The 16,321-nt window shown below is 41.4% G+C and overlaps 1 protein-coding gene and 1 long non-coding RNA gene across 6 annotated transcripts in view; one reads left to right on the forward strand and one right to left on the reverse strand.

Moving 5' to 3' along the window:
• The window catches only part of LOC141372180 (uncharacterized), a 71,219-nt gene extending 62,047 nt beyond the window's left edge, over nucleotides 1-9,172 (forward strand). The window contains exon 3 of the long non-coding RNA XR_012377483.1: nucleotides 6,541-9,172. This is a non-coding gene — a long non-coding RNA (uncharacterized lncRNA). The remainder of the gene's footprint in view (nucleotides 1-6,540) is intronic.
• GRIA1 (glutamate ionotropic receptor AMPA type subunit 1) overlaps nucleotides 1-16,321 on the reverse strand; it is a 299,507-nt gene that overhangs the window by 52,813 nt on the left and 230,373 nt on the right. The window lies entirely within an intron of this gene.

Consider the following 16,321-nt stretch of genomic DNA (forward strand, 5'->3'; position numbering starts at 1 on the left):
GCTCAGGCCTCAGCCCTCTTCCCAACCCTGCCTACCATCTTGCCCCAGCTGACCTCCTCCAGTCCAAGTCCTTTATTTGTAGATGCTGACAACTCCCAAATTTAAATTTCCAGACCCTCTCCTGACCTCTAACATGTTTATCTGTCTCTTTGACACGTTAAGTCTGAAATACCTGAAACAAAATTTTAATGAACTCCTACCAAGAGGCCCCAAATAAACACAACACTCCTAACTCTTCTCCCTCTTCTTCATCTCAGGAAATGGCATCACTGTCCATCCCACTCTTCGAACCAAATACCAGGGAGATATTTCTGCCTTGTCTCCTTCTCTCACCCCCACATCTAGTCCATACCATCCAGTCATCCCCTTAGCCACAGATCCCATTCTAGACCCTAAATATCACTGTCACATTTCTTTGCTTCTTTTCTCATCCTTGTACAATCCATGTCCACACAGTAGCCAGAGAATCTTTTAAAACTATAAATAGGATCATGCTGTTCCCCACCCCACTTAAAATTTGGCACCCTTAGTAAAGTCCAAATGCCTTCCCGGGGTCAACCTGATCTGGCTCACCTCTAACCTCATCTTGTACCATTTTTCCTATCATCGCCATGCCCCAGCCTCATTGGCCTTCTTGCTGTTCCTACCATACACCAAATTCCTTCCCACCTCAGGACCTTTGCAATTACTGTTCCCTCTGCCTGGAACTCACTTCCCTGAAATTGTCCCAAACGTGCCTCCATCCACCTATTAGGTTTATGTTCATACCTCACCTCCTCACATCTACTCCTCTAGGGATTTTCTCTGCCACCCATCTCTCTCTCACCTTACCTCATTTTTTTCATAGCGCTTTTCAAAGTCCAAGATGATTTATATATATATTTATCAATTGATTTGTTATTCATTTATTATCTGTCTCCACTAAAATATAAGTTTAGTGATGCCAGGGGTCTTATCTGTGTCATTCACTGCTACATCCCTGGTGCCTAGCGTTGTGCCTGGCATAAAGCAGGTACTCAGTGAACACATACTGAATAGATGAATAATTACCCAGTGTTTATTGAGGACTAGACATTTACCAAGCCTGATGAAAAATAACTAAGAAGTTTCTTCTCAAGGGAATCAGTAGAATGAATGTGACTGACACAGAAGGAGCTGTGAAACCCAGGCTGGGGTGAACAGCACAGGGAACCACTGATCAAGTTCTAAGGAAGAGCAGAGGTGGGAAGAGCCATATACAACTGGGAAAAATCTGGAAAGGCAGCATGGAAGAGGGGCCATTGGCAGGGCTGTGCAGGGCAGGCAGGCTTTGAACATTCTGAAATAGGCCTTTCTTGGGGGCAGGTACAGCCTGTGCTGTGGTTGTGGAGATGGGGACAAGAAAGTGAACAAGTAAGAATTTCACTTTGCCCCAAATGTAGTAACCACCCAACAGTCATTGTTCTCTGGGTATGGCTTTTGAACTGGATACTGCAGAAGACACTTGGCATCCATTTTATAAATCCCCATCGCTCTCTTCAGCCCATTTGACAACTGAGGAAGCTGAGGTTCAGAGAGATGAAATAATTTACTTAAGGTCACAAAACAGGTGATGGAGCTTGAATGTAAACCCAGATCCAGTGGTGTGATTTAATTGTGCTGGAAGTGGGTCCAGCTTGGACCAGGGCCATCGCTCTCGTCTTTCAAGGTTTACCTTCTCTGGTCCCAACCACCACTTGCCCACAGTTCCTAGACACAAAGGAATATTTGGCACCATACTGGTGTTAAAAATGGGACTTCCTCCACATATATTTTTGGGCTTAAGTTCTTAGAAGAAGCCACTCTCTTTTTATAGCTAGCTGCCTGCTGGCTAGCCCATAATACCAAAACATATGGTTTCCCTATATCCAAAGTCCTCCCTAGAGCTCCTACTATATGCTGAACCACCAGCTGGTTTCAGAAGTGAGATGGGTTCCGAAGGCCTGGGTACCTGCCTCAGGGTACCAGGTGTGGGCCTGGGTTGACATCTGTGGCCCAACATATCCAGCATTTGAAGTCCTTAGGGTTAGATTGTTGTGGGCTTTTTAAAAACAGATCCTGACCCACCAGCAAATGGGAGATAAAATAACAATTCTTACTTCTGCTCTAATTAATGTTTGGTTAGCTCCACCACAAGGCGTGTATGGAAAGGAGCTATTTTACTTAGAATAACCAGTTGAAAATCTTCCATTGCCAGGTATTTTTTCACTCTACCCAGTTCCCTGCATGCTCAGACCCCACCTCCCACGTATCCCCAACCAACTTGGCAGGGCAGCCCCAGAAGGCAGGAAGAAGCCGCTCTTCCTTTTCTTATCCCAAGCCCCCCATCATTTCACCAAAGGGACAACACAACTCTACCTGGGACAGTGAAGAGAATTATTAAGTAAGAGTTGAGAAATGGTATAGATCTCCTACTCCTGTCCCTGCCATTTATTGACTATATGGTTTGGACAAGTTATTTTATATCTCTGAGCCTCAGTTTCATCTCTTTATGAAATGGGGACAAGAACAGGAACAACCTAAAAGCTTTATGAGCATGAGCTGTAATGGGCCTAGTGGGGTACCTGGATCAGAGTAGACACCTGGTAGAAACAGCTAATACTATTCAGAAATGAGGGATGACATGGAAAGAACTTTCAGTATGCTGTTAAGTGGAAAAAAACAGGTTACAAAACAGACTATATGGCCACATTTTTAAAAAATTTAGTGTTCTTTTTTTAAAATTGAAGTATAGTTGACACACACTGTTACATTAGTTTCAAGTGTATGACATAGTGATTCAACTTCTCTGTATGTGATGCTGTCTCACCACAAGTGTAGCTACCATCTGTCACCCTACAACGTTATTACAGTGTCACTGACTACATTCCCTATGCTGTACTTCTCAGCTCTGTGACTTATTCATTCTGTAACTACTGGAAGCCTGTATCTCCCACTGCCTTTCACCCATTTCCCCCATGCCCTTATACCCTCCCCTCTAGCAGCCATCAGTTTATTCTCTCTATTTATGGGTCTGTTTCTGCTGTTTGTTTGTTCATTTGTTTTGTTTTTTAGATTCCACATATAAGTGAAATCATAAGGTATTTGTCTTTCTCTGACTTATTTAACTTAGCATAATACCCTCTGGGTTTATCCATGTCACAAATGGCAATCTCATTCTTTTTTATGATTAAGTAGTATTTCATTGTGTGTGTGTGTGTGTGTGTGTGTGTGTGTGTGTGTGTGTGTGTGTATACCACATCTTTTTTTTTTTTTTGAGAGAGAGAGTAAAGCAGTGGGGGTAGGGGCAGAGGGAGAGGGAGACAGAGAATCTTAAGAAAGCTCCATGCCCAGCTTGGAGCCTGATGTGGGGCTTGATTTCACAACCCTGAGATCATGACCTGAGCAGAAATCAAGAGTCAGACACTCAACCTACTGAGCCACCCAGGTGCCCCTATATACCACATCTCCTTTATCCATTTATTTAAGAGTGGGCATGTAGGTTGCTTCCATACTTTGGCTATTGTAAATAATTCTGTGAGAAACATAGGGGTGCACACATCCTTTTGAATTAGTGTTTTCATTTTCTTTGGATAAATAACCCAGTAGTAGAATTATTGGATCATGTGGTAACTCTATTTTTAATTTTTTAAAAAACCACCATACTGTTTTCCATGGTGGCTGAACCAACTTGCATTCTCACCAATAGTACATGAACATTCCTTTTTCTCTACATCCTCACCAACACTTATTATTTCATGTTTTCTGATTCCAACCATTCTGACACATAGAAGGTGATATCTTGCTGTGGTTCTGATTTGTGTTTCCCTGATGATCAGTGACATTGAGCATCTTTTCATGTGTCTGTTGGTATACGGCCCCATTTGAAAACAGCTTTGACAGAGATTAAGTATCTGGAAGTATGTAAACTAAGATATTACAAGAGTTATCCAGGTGGCTGGATTGCAGGCTCTCTTTCTTTTCCACTTTCTTCTATTCTCTGATTTTCTAAATGAATACCTGCAATGTTTACAATATGAAGAAAACCAGGGACATACTGGTTAAAATTATGGGCTGTTGGATCATCCTACCTGGGTTTAAATCCCAATCTCTTTTTTCACTGGCTATGTGACCTTGGAGAAGTGACTTAGCCTCTCTGAGTTTTGGCACACTCAACTGCAAAATGGAGATATTAGCATGTCAGCCACTTAGTATTGTTGTTGTTCTTTCATCATAAACCCTCAACTCTATGGTCAAATAATCTTCGACAAAGCAGGAAAAAATATGCAATGGAAAAAAGACAGTCTCTTCAATAAATGGTGCTGGGAAAATTGGACAGCTATACACAGAAGAATGAAACTCGACCATTCTCTAACACCATACACAAAGATAAACTCAAAATGGATGAAAGACCTCAATGTGAGACAGGAATCCATCAAAATCCTAGAGGAGAACACAGGCAGTAACCTCTTTGACATCAGCCATAGCCACTTGTTTCAAGATACATCTCATAAGTCTAGTGAAACAAAAGCAAAAATGAACTTTTGGGACTTTACCAAGATAAAAACCTTCTGCACAGCAAAGGAAACAGTCAACAAAACAAAGAGGCAACCCAAGGAATGGGAGGAGATATTTGCAAATGACACTACAGATAAAGGACTGGTATCCAAGATCTATAAAGAACTTCTCAAGCTCAACACCCAAAAAAACAAATAATCAAGTCCAAAAATGGGCAGAAGACATGAACAGACACTTCTCCAAAGAAGACATACAAATGGCTAACAGACACATGAAAAAATGTTCATCATCATTAGCCATCAGGGAAATTCAAATCAAAACCACACTGAGATACCACCTTACACCAGTTAGAATGGCAAAAATTGACAAGGCAAGAAACGACAAATGTTGGAGAGGTTGTGGAGAAAGGGGACCCCTCTTACACTGTTGGTGGGAATGCAAGTTGGTACAGCCACTTTGGAAAACAGTGTGGAGGTGCCTCAAAAAATTAAAAATAGAGCTACCCTATGACCCAGCAATTGCACTCCTGGGTATTTACCCCAAAGACACAGATGTAGTGAAAAGAAGAGCCATATGCACCCCAATGTTCATAGCAGCAATGTCCACAATAGCCAAACTGTGGAAGGAGCCGAGATGCCCTTCAACGGATGAATGGATAAAGAAGATGTGGTCCATATATACAATGGAATATTACTCAGCCATCAGAAACGATGAATACCCACCATTTGCATCAACATGGCTGGGACTGGAGGAGATGATGCTAAGTGAAATAAGTCAAGCAGAGAAAGTCAATGATCATATGGTTTCACTTATCTGTGGAACATGAGGAATAGCACGGAGGACATTAGGAGAAGGAAGGGAAAAATGAAGGGGGGAGATCGGAGGGAGAGATGAACCATGAGAGACAACGGACTCTGAGAAACTAACTGAGGGTTCTAGAGGGGAGGGGGGTGGGGGGATGGGTTAGCCTGGTGATGGGTATTAAAGAGGGCACATTCTGCGTGGAGCACTGGGTGTTATGCACAAACAATGAATCATGGAACACTACATCAAGAACTAATGAAGTATTGTATGGTGACTAACATAACAAAATAAAATTTAAAAAAAACTTGGTGGGTGGGAAGGAGTCAGGAAGAGGAAAGAAAGGGATCAATAGATAGGGAAGTGAGGAAAAATCTTTCTGAGGAGGTAATTTTTAAGCTGAGAGCTGAAGGTTGAGAATGCTTTAGATGTGTAAAGAATCTGGAAGAACAGCATTACAGACTGAGGAAATAGGAACAGGAAAGGCTCTGAAGCAGGAAAAGGTTTCATGTGTTCAAGGTAATTAATAAGCTGAGGGTGTGGAGCGTGAGGCCAAGAATAGATCAATCAGAGCCTCTGAAGCCAGGGCATGGGCTCTGGGTTTAACGATTAAAAGTCCAGCTCCAAGTGCCACCTCCTCTGAGAAGCCTGCCTGCTGCTTCTTACCCTCACTTCTAATTTTTCTGAACTCTTCTACTATTTCCCCTCAGTACCTCTCCTTGTTCTGCTCTTTTTCACTGTTACCACTACACTAAATCATTAAATCATTTGAGAGATTTTAGATTTCCTCCTAATTCCCTAGAACCTGATGCAGTCTCAATATTTGTTGAGTGAACATGGAACTCCGTAAGTAGGCAATTTGTAATGTTTTCTTCTGAGCTATCTATACAGAAAATTATTTCTTGAACTAATTAATAGCAAAAATATGATTACACAAGGAATCATTCATTGTATGAATTAACAGACTGATTTCAAAAACTCCATAATTCTTACACAGTCCTAAAATGTTCCCTCAGAATCTTTGCTCTGAAAAGTGGTCGTCATAAAACAAAGTATTGTATGAAGTTAAAATAATCAAACTGTGTTTCTTTAAAAATATTGTAAAAGGCTGATGTCCTCACAAATTTAGACAGGCTCCCACTCTTGGTGAAGCTCTGTCATAAGGTTGCCTGAATTATTATAGGTATGGAATACTAACTTTGGGTTTCTCCCCCTTTCCCTCAGGAATTCTCACCAAGAATATCCTCCCTCTAACTGGGACATAAATGGAGATGCTTTGGCTATGGGCTTGCTCTGGGCCATGCATAAATTGGAAGAGGTGCTAAGAGATCTCCAACTTCATCCTCACTCTCAGGAGATAGGAAGTGATCTTCTACCTCAGTTCTCAAAAAGATGTGGCATTCTGCTCATCATCGGAATCTGGCCCCTAGCATCCATCCTTGCCTCTGTTCTCCTCATATGTTCAATAACATGGTATTATTTGTCCCATTATTCATGGGATGTGTAGTAGGCAGAATTCTAAGATGGCTCCATGACCTCTATTTCCCCCTCTCTCCCACATTATTCCTATGATTCTGTCATATTCCATCGTTTGCAAATGTAATTAAGTTTACTAATCATTTGAACTTAAGACAGGTTCATTATCTGGGTGGCCCTAATCTATTCTCATGAAGCCATATAGAAGAAGAGTTTCCTCCAGTTGGTGACAGAAGAAGAAGTCAAAGAGATTTGAGGTGGAAGGGAAGTGATGTGAGGGAGGGGGCCGAGGAGCAAGGATCTGAAAGTGACCTCTGGAAGCTGAGGAATATCCCTGCTGACAGCCAGCAGGTAAATGGGGATTTTGGTCCTACAACTGCAAAGAACTGAATCCTGACAATAACACATATGGATTTGGAGGAGGACCCTGAGCTCCAGATGAGAACTCAGCTGATTAACACCTTCATTTCAGTCTTGTGAGAACTGGAGCAGAGAGCAAGTCATGACGTATCAGACTTCTGACCTAAAGAACTGGGAGATAATACATAAGTATTGTTTTAAACTATGAAGTTTGTGATAATTTGTTAGACAGCAATAGAAAACTAAAGTGTGACTGGTTCTTTTAAACCATCTCTTGTGGCTGCCATGTGAGGGTGACTATGATAAATCCTTAACCTATTGTTCTGTTCTAGCCTCATGCTCTACTTTTCTCCTTTATGTTCTCTGGGTTAAGTTGGTGATAAAGCTGGAATCAAAAGCCATATGCCAAGAACTAGGTGGTGACCTTGGATAAGTTACCTAACCACACTAAGCCTATTTCCTTACCTATGAAATGGGATGTGATAGGCAGAAAACTGGCCCCCCAAAGACAAGACCCAATTTCTAGAACCTGTGACTATGTTACATTGAATGGCAAGAGATATTTTTTTCAGATAGAATTAAAGCCAGAGACCTTAAAGCAGAGTGATTATCTAGGTGGACTCAATGTAATCATATTGGTCCTTAAAAGTAGAAAAGAGTTGTTCAAAGATATGAGATAGAAAAAGAGCCAGGAGAGATTCAAAGTGTCAGAGGGGCTTGTCCTCTATTTCTGGATTTGAAGGTAAAGAAAGAGGGTCATGAGCCAAGGAATGAGGAAGCCCTCAGCTGAACCCCTTGTTTCCTCAGAAACAGGAACCTGAGTCCATTAACCACAGGAATTCAAATTTGCCAACAGCCTGAATGAGCAAGGAAATGAATTTTGCCCTAGAGGCCCCAAAAAGGAACATGGCCCTGTCAAAACCTTTATTTTAGCCCAGGGAAACTCATCCTGGAGTTCTGACTTACAGAGCTGTAAGATAATAAATTTGTGTTGTTTTTGGCTGTGACATTTTGTTATGGCAGTAATTGAAAACTGATACAAGGATGAAGAATAAATACATGTAAATCATGCAGGATGGAGACTAGTATATAGTAAGTACCTAATCCATGCTATTTTTTCTCACTACTCTTTTTATTAATTATTAACTGCTCTGGCTACACTCACTTTTCCTGTCCATACTGAGTGCTTTCATTCTTGCCATACCTTTTATCTTCTTGTGTCTCTCTTTCTCTCTCTCTGTATCCTTAGATATCCTTCCCAATTTCAAAATCCATCTCAGATGACATTATCTCCAAAAAGATTTTCCCAACTCTTTCAGCCAGGTGCAATCCCTTTTTGTCCCTATATTATTTAAGCTCTAGGTTGTATGAGGGGCTTTCTCTCTGTATTAAATTCTATATGCTATGCTATGTTATGTTATGATAACAAACAATCCCCAAAACCTTGCTAAAAACAATCCAGGTATATTTCCTTCTTTTTTAAAAATTTAATTTATTATGAAAAGAAGACGCAACATTAGATCTACTCTCTTAAATTTTTAAGTGTACAATACAATATCGTTAACTATTAGCTATTGTTAACTAACAATGTTGTACAGCTGATCTCTAGAACTTATTCATCTTGTTTCACTGAAACGTTATGCCCATTGATTAACAAGTCCAGATTTTCCCCTTCCCCCAGCCTCTGGCAGAAACACCATCTGTGTTTCTGTGTATTTGACTATTGAGAACACCTCATATAAATGGAATCATGCAACATTTGTCTTTCGGAGACTAGCTTTTTTCACTAATGCATAATATTCTCAAGGTTCATCCATGTTGTCACATACTGCAGAATGTCTTCCACCCTTTTTAAAGATGAACAGTATTCTATTGGATGTATATACCACATTTTTTAAATTTATTCATCACTGATGGACATTTAGGTTTATCCACATCTTGGCTATGGTGAAGAGTGATGTGAAGAATATGAGAGTGCTAATATCTCTTCCAGATCCTGATTTCAATTCTCTTAGATAAATACCCTAAAGTAGGGTTGCTAAATGATATGGTAGTTCTATTTTTAATTTTTTGAACAACTTCCATGCCATTTTCCATAGTGGCTGTACCATTTTGAATTCTCACTAACAGTATACAAGGGTTCCAATTTCCCCATATTCTTGCCAACACTTTTTATATTCCAGGCATATTTCTTGTTCATCCCAGATGTACATGGTGGGTTGGTTGGGGGCTCTTTTTCCCTCACCCTCCCTCTGAGGCCAAGACTAACAAAGCAGCAGTCATCTGGAGCATCCAGTTGTATACTGGCTCTTAAAGCTTCTTCTCACTAGACACGTGACCCTTCTGTTCTTATTTCATTGGCCAGTATGGAAAGAGATGAGCAGTCCTACCCTGTGCATATGAGGGAGGGAGCTTGGTATATCTGGTGGACAGCATTCACGGTGACCACAAGTTCTCATCTACTACAACCCCCTAAGAAGAGGTTTTCACTTCACAGTCACTGTTTTGCAGATGAAAAGCTTGAGGCTCAGAAAAGATAGTGATTGGTCAGATGTTTTCTAAGTGGCAGGATTGGAACTAGGACCCGACTGTCCTTTCATCCCTGCTGCAACTCTACCAAATGCTTGTACACACCTGACACTGTGCTGGGGGTGCAGCAGACAAGCTTGCCTCAGTGCCTGCCCTCTGGCTTACTGTCCAAAACTGTGTGCAGTTCTCCTTCCAGTCTTCCATGTCTGCACCCTTTCTCTCTCTCGGCCTCATGTGCTACCTGTTTCTAGAGTTGTCCTGCTCCACCCCTGCACATCTAGATCACAAGCAACTGGAGGGCAGGGCTAGGACCTTCAACTCTGATTCCTGCACAACCCCTAATGTACTAGGCACTCAACAAATGCTCCTTGGATTGAACACAAAATTGAAAACAAAATTCACTTCAGACGCCAAACATTTGTTCTCTGCTTATATCGCACCCCCGCCCCCCCGTTATGTTCCCAGGACTAGTGTATTAATAGGGATTTGCATATGTTTTGCCGGTTTATTATAGAGAACATTAGTTCTCTATCAGCATATATTTGAAAAAGAGATTAATAAGATCATCAAAAATACACCTCATAAATCACTCTGAAAATTGCTGAAGTAATTTTTTAGTCTCTTTTTTCTTTCCAAGGGATTCTACTTCTTCCAGTGACTTATACTAAATTGACAGCTCTAATTAGCAGTCATGAAAACTCAAGGTTTTAAAGCTATGGGAAATTAGAAAAGAATTTTCCAGAAATGTGATAAAACTTCTTCCCATAAGAGATGTCATGTGTCTCGGTGGTTGGGTTTAGGTGAGACAGGGAAGCCTGTGGGAAGGAAGATGAAGCTGGGAAGAGTAAGAGGGGAGAACATGTGTCTTAGGTACCTGTCTGGCCTCAGGGGGCTGAGTGGATCGCGTGTCATTTACTACATGTGTGCCCTTGACCCAGGGGGAATGTCAGGGAAGGGCCTACATTATTTTACATCTCACAGCTCTGGGTCCTGACATCACCTAGAAGCTGAAACCTGGTGCAGACTGAGAGCCTAGCTTGCTCTCAGGCTGCAGGGATTTAAGGAGTCAAGATTGAATTGACTTTGGTTCAGTCAACTCTTTGCCACTTATTTGACAGATGTTAAGTACCTTCTGTGGGCTGGGCCTTGTGCGGATGACACTTCCCAGGCTTACCAGAGGAAGGCCGTATTGAGCTGAGACCTAAAGAATGAGTTCACCAGGAAAAGTTGTATTGTAGGGAAGGTTGTAAAAGGCAGTAACTAACTTAACACCAAAGATGTGGAAATGAAAGAGATAAGTGGTTCCCCCCACAGAGAACAGTAGAGGGATGCAGCAGGACCTTTGGTTGGGAGAGTGCAGGGTAGCAGGAAATGAGGCCAAAGAGGAGGCCATGCAGGTCCTGGAGTACCAGAAGGACTTTGTGACAGAAAAAGACAGCGAGGTGCAAGAAAGCAGGGGGCGACACGAGCAATCCATATGTCCTGAGAAATCACTTTACCTTGCAGAGTGGAGGATGGGTTAGGGTGAGGTGGCAACAAGAATGGGGTGTGGAGATGAACTGGCAGTGCTGGTGCCCAGATCAGAGGTGATGAGTATCTGGACATAGTAGCAAGCGTGGAAAGTGAGGAGACATGTAGACTTGGAAGGTGGAATCTCTATGGGAAGACTGATTGAATATAGAGGGTGAAGGAGAGGGCTCACTGATTTTTGAGGGCTCCATTTTTTGATTGACTGTTTTTGCCAGGCATTTTACAAGATGTTTATATTTATTCCTCATCACACACTATGAAGGAAGTAGTATTTAGCTCCATTTTAAGAATGGGGAAACTGAAGCTTGGCAAGGTTAGGTTTCTTCCCATCAACACACAGGTAGCCTGAGTCCAGAGTTCACCTTTTAATCCCTAGGCTATCTTCTCTCCCTTCCCTTGTTTCCTAGGTTTCTGGTTAAGGCATCTCAGAAGGAATTTAAGAACAAAACAAACAAACAAAGGGGGAAAAAAACAATGAGAAAGAGAGAGAGAGAGAAAGCAAGAAACAGATTCTTAATTATAGAGAACAACGTGATGGTTGCCAGAGTGGGGGGTGATGGAGATTAAGGAGTGCACTTTTTGTGATGGGCACAGGGTGATGTATGGAAGTGTTAAATTACTATATTGTATACCTGAAACTAATATTACACTGTATGTTAACTAACTGGAATTAAAATAAAAAACTCAAAAGTAAAAAAAAAGGCATCTCAGAAGAAAATGGTGACCTTTCCCAAGACGGGGAGCCCTAGGAAGAAGCAAATATTCTAGTAGAATCTTTCCCATAATTGCTGGCATAGAACCAGCTGCTATATAGCCATGGATAATGATATCCACAACCTTGCACTTCCCAGCCTGCAGGAAAATCCACTGGTTCCTCTTTCTGCATCCTGTCGGGATGGGCTCTCAGCCTGAGTCCCTGTTCCTTAGGCATGTTTCCGGGGAGCTGGGTCTACCCTACTCAAGTCCCTGAGCCTCTGTTATCACCCTGGTGGGGCTGGGGGCCCTTGTGTACACCCTTCCTTTAGCTTCTTAGCAGTTAACATTTAAATTAGTAATGAAAACCTTACTGGCAATGAGAAATGGGGTAGGTCCCATGGGGGATAAAAAGTTCCAGAGGTAAAGGAGGAGAGATACCTGGAATATGAGAGCAGTCGCCTGGGGAGCAGCTTTGTTAACTATAGATAGGGTACCTACTTTATTTCAAGTCTTTTCCCCACCTGTTTATAAAACACAAGAGAGGGAGTAATGCTTGCCTGCCTTGGTTGTTGTAAAGATTAAATCCAATAATAGATTACTATACTTTGAAAATCAAAATACTCTTTACAAATGAGAGAACTTAAAGTTCTAACATCACAAGTTAAATCAGAGACGCAAGTGCCAGAAGATACCCTGGGGATCATCAAGGTTGTCCTGATTATTTTACAGGTGAGGCAAATCAGGCTGAGGTTCAGAGAGATTAAATGACTTTTCCCAAAGTCATCCTTAAAATTAATGTTGGAGCTAGGTTTGTTTGTTTATTTATTTATTTATTTTAAAGATTTTGTTTATTTTTTTTTGACAGAGAGAGGCACAGCGAGAGAGGGAACACAAGCAGGGGGAATGGGAGAGGGAGAGAGAGAAGCAGGCTTCCCGCTGAGCAGGGAGCCAATCCCTGGAGCTAGGTTTAGAAGGCAAATAAATCCCTGAGTGCAAACTGAGGGTTCTTTCTACTATGTTGCTTTGTCAGGACAGAACTGTAATTGACCCTGTGGGTTTTTAGTCAGACTGACTGACTTATTAATTGTGTGGGTTTGGCCAATTTATGTAATCTTCTTGAACATCTTTTTATAATCTGTAAAAATGGAAGTTATAATTGCTTACTCAATGGGTTGTTAATGAAGATTCAGTGAGATAATGCTAGCAGATACTTAAAAAAAAGTGGTAATGATTATTATGATTAAAACCATTTGTTGCATGTTTGCTATATGTCACCACCCATCCTTCCATTTGAAGATGGACCCTACTGTAAACTTCAGAGGTTTCCAACCCAACCCAATACATCCCTGACCTTAATTTTGTCTCCTATATATTTTACTGAGAGAATCAGAGGTGAGGCCACAGAGAGTATCATTCCCTCATGTTTCCCAATACTTATCCCAAAAGTTCCCTGGAGGATCTTAGTTCAAAACCTGGTCAAGAGACTGTGTATGACTTTTTTCTAGCCTACTTGAATGTTTTATGCAATTAACTAAAGAAGGGTGGAGGAGGAGTTTGATTGATGTAGGATTAGGGAGTCCCTTACTCAGAGGTGTGAAGGGACTGGGAAATTAGGAGAAACCCAAAGGCGTGATCAGATCTCACTCGAGGGAATTGTACATTGCATCATTAAGGATAACATTTAGAATGAGACTGTCTCTCCAAGTTAAAGCACTAGAGAAGAATGAAGGCTGGTTTGAATCCTGGAAGATGTCATTAAAATGATTTCTGGGTATATCCACTCCCAAACACCCAGGTATTGCAGATAAGGCTAGAGGCTGAGCTGGTCTCCTTGATAAACATGAGCTATGAATCACTAACACAGTAAGTTTAATCACATCTTAACTATATGCAAAAATCTCTTGCCTCTGCCCAGGTTCCCTGCCCAACTTCAGTCTATGAATTTTAATTAAAGGTTTTAGTTTGCTTATTACTTCCTCTCTTCTCTTATGGAAATGATTGCAGAGGGGCATAACTTACCAGTATATACATATGCATGTCTGATAGGAAGACATGGAAATTTGAGGTTAGACTTTTTACAGAAAGAATTATACAAATAAACTTTTACATTATAGGCTTGTTCCAGTTTTCCAAATACAGCGATTTCATTAGCTCCCAGTTTCATTAGTTCTTGGCACAGCTCAGTGGCCAATTTCCTATTGTTTCCTTACTTGATTGCATGGCAACCTTTGACACTAGGTCTTTATGCCATCTTCTTTGATATACTCCTCTCACTTGGTTTCTAGGACACAACCCTCCTGGTTTTCCTCCCTCCTCACTGCTCCTTCTCAGTCCCTTCTGATGGTTCTTCATGACCTCTAAATGCTAAAGGGTTCAGGGCTTGGATCTCTCCTTATCACTTTCTGGACTTACCCGCCAAGGTAACCTCATCCAGTCCCAGGGTTTTATATACTGTATGTCGCATGATTCCTAAAATGTTGAAGTCCACACTGGACCTTCTCCCTTACCCCAAACTCATAAATCTGTTCCAAACTGAACCCTTGTTTGTCTCCATTCCATGTCTGTTCTTTCACAAACATTCTCCATCTCAGTAAATGGCATCAGCGTTCTTTTAGTTACTGAGAGCTAAGACATTAACTACTCTATCTACTCTATCCCTCACACCCCATTTCCAATCCATCAGAAATCCCATTGTTTCTACCTCCAAAATGCATTTTGGGTCGGACCCTCTCACCAGCTCCATAGCTATCACCCTACTCCAAGCCATCATTTCTGCCTAGGCTAATGCAATAACCTCCTGCCTGGTCTTCCCTCTTTAAGTCTGTAGCAGCTCGTCTCCACAGAGCAGTTTGTAGGGTTTCTTAACATTAGAATGATTAATATTTTGGACCAGATAATATTTTGTGGTGGAAGAATTGTTGTCCTCTATATTATAGGGTTTTTAGCACCATCCCTGGCCTGTACTCATTAGGTTCTACTAGCCCTTCCTTCCATTTTCATCAATTGAAAATGTCTGTAGACCTTGTCAAATGTCACCTGGCAGACAAAACCATGTCTGCCTTAGAACCACTGAGTTAGAGAGAAATCCTTGAAAAATGTAAATGTAAATCATTTCCCTGCTCTAAACTTCCCAGTGGTGGTTACCAAGGGCTAGGGAGAGGAGGAAACAGAGAGTTATAATTAATTGGCATAAAGTTTCAGTTAGATAAGATGAACAAGTTCTAGAGATTTACTATACAACATTGTACCTATCATCAACAATAACATACACTTCAAATTTTGTTAACAAGGTAGATCTTGTGCTAAGTGTTCTTATCACAATCGAAAGTAAAAAAAAAAAAAAGATTCAAGTTCCTGACAGTACCTCACAAGGCATATGCTGTTCCTGCATGAAATACACTTCCTATGCCTTTTTACTTGGGTAATATCTACCAGCCTTCCCTGGCCTGTTCCCTAATCTGGGTTTAGGTCCTTGCTCTGTGCTCTTATAACGTCCTGTTCTGCCTCTGACATAGTGCACCTCACAGTGCATTTTAATCGCCTGGTTACTGGACTGTGAACATCTTGAGGGCAAGACTATGTCTTACTTACCACAGTACCCCCTCATGTGCATAGCATAGGGTCTAGAACAGTGCATTTAAGTAACCATGTGGTGGACTGGTTGAAGTTGCAGACTGAGCCTGGCCTGCACTATGGATAAGGATATGATATCCACCTTGGTTGAGACTGAAGGCAGATACAACTGTAAAGCTAAATGCTACCATGTCTTCAAAATTTTCCTTTTTTATTTGGTAGTTCCACAATTACTCTGGTGAAACATCAAGGACAATCTCTACTCTTAGAGAAATCCTTGGTAAGAGAATCCCCTCATTCAACAAATACTTACTGAGTATGTGCTATGAGCCAGACAGCTGCTGGTGGATAGGAAGTTAAATATGCAGGAGTTGCGTAGTTTACCTTCCAACATGAGTGATGGTCCTTCAGTACACAGTAAGTCAATACATTACTTAATTGCTATTGTAAACATCAGGGAATGTGGGGTGGAGGAGGGCAACGAGCAGATAGAACGGTACACAAAGGTCCTGAACTAGAAAGGCAATGCATGATGTATATCAGGAACTGAAAGGAGGCTGGTGTGGCTGCAGCAAGGAGGGGGAAGGAGAGAGAAGTACTTTGAACTGGGGTTGGAGAGACAGGCGGGGACTGGAACAAACTAGAACAACTTCACAATCCTAGAAATTATCTCCAGTGGCTTCACTTTTAGGCTACACGCACCATCTTCATTCCTTCTTTAGAACTGTGAGTTTGCCATTCTCCTCACTTGAACTAACTTCTCCTTCCCCCACCACTGAAGTCCTAGCCATTCTTTTTATTTTTTGTATTTAAATATCAGGTTTTTATATTCAAAAGGTTC

The sequence above is a fragment of the Callorhinus ursinus genome, unplaced genomic scaffold, assembly GCF_003265705.2.
Source record: "Callorhinus ursinus isolate GAN/ISIS: 27379988/994484 unplaced genomic scaffold, GSC_fseal_2.0 scaffold3, whole genome shotgun sequence".
NCBI lineage: Eukaryota > Metazoa > Chordata > Mammalia > Carnivora > Otariidae > Callorhinus > Callorhinus ursinus.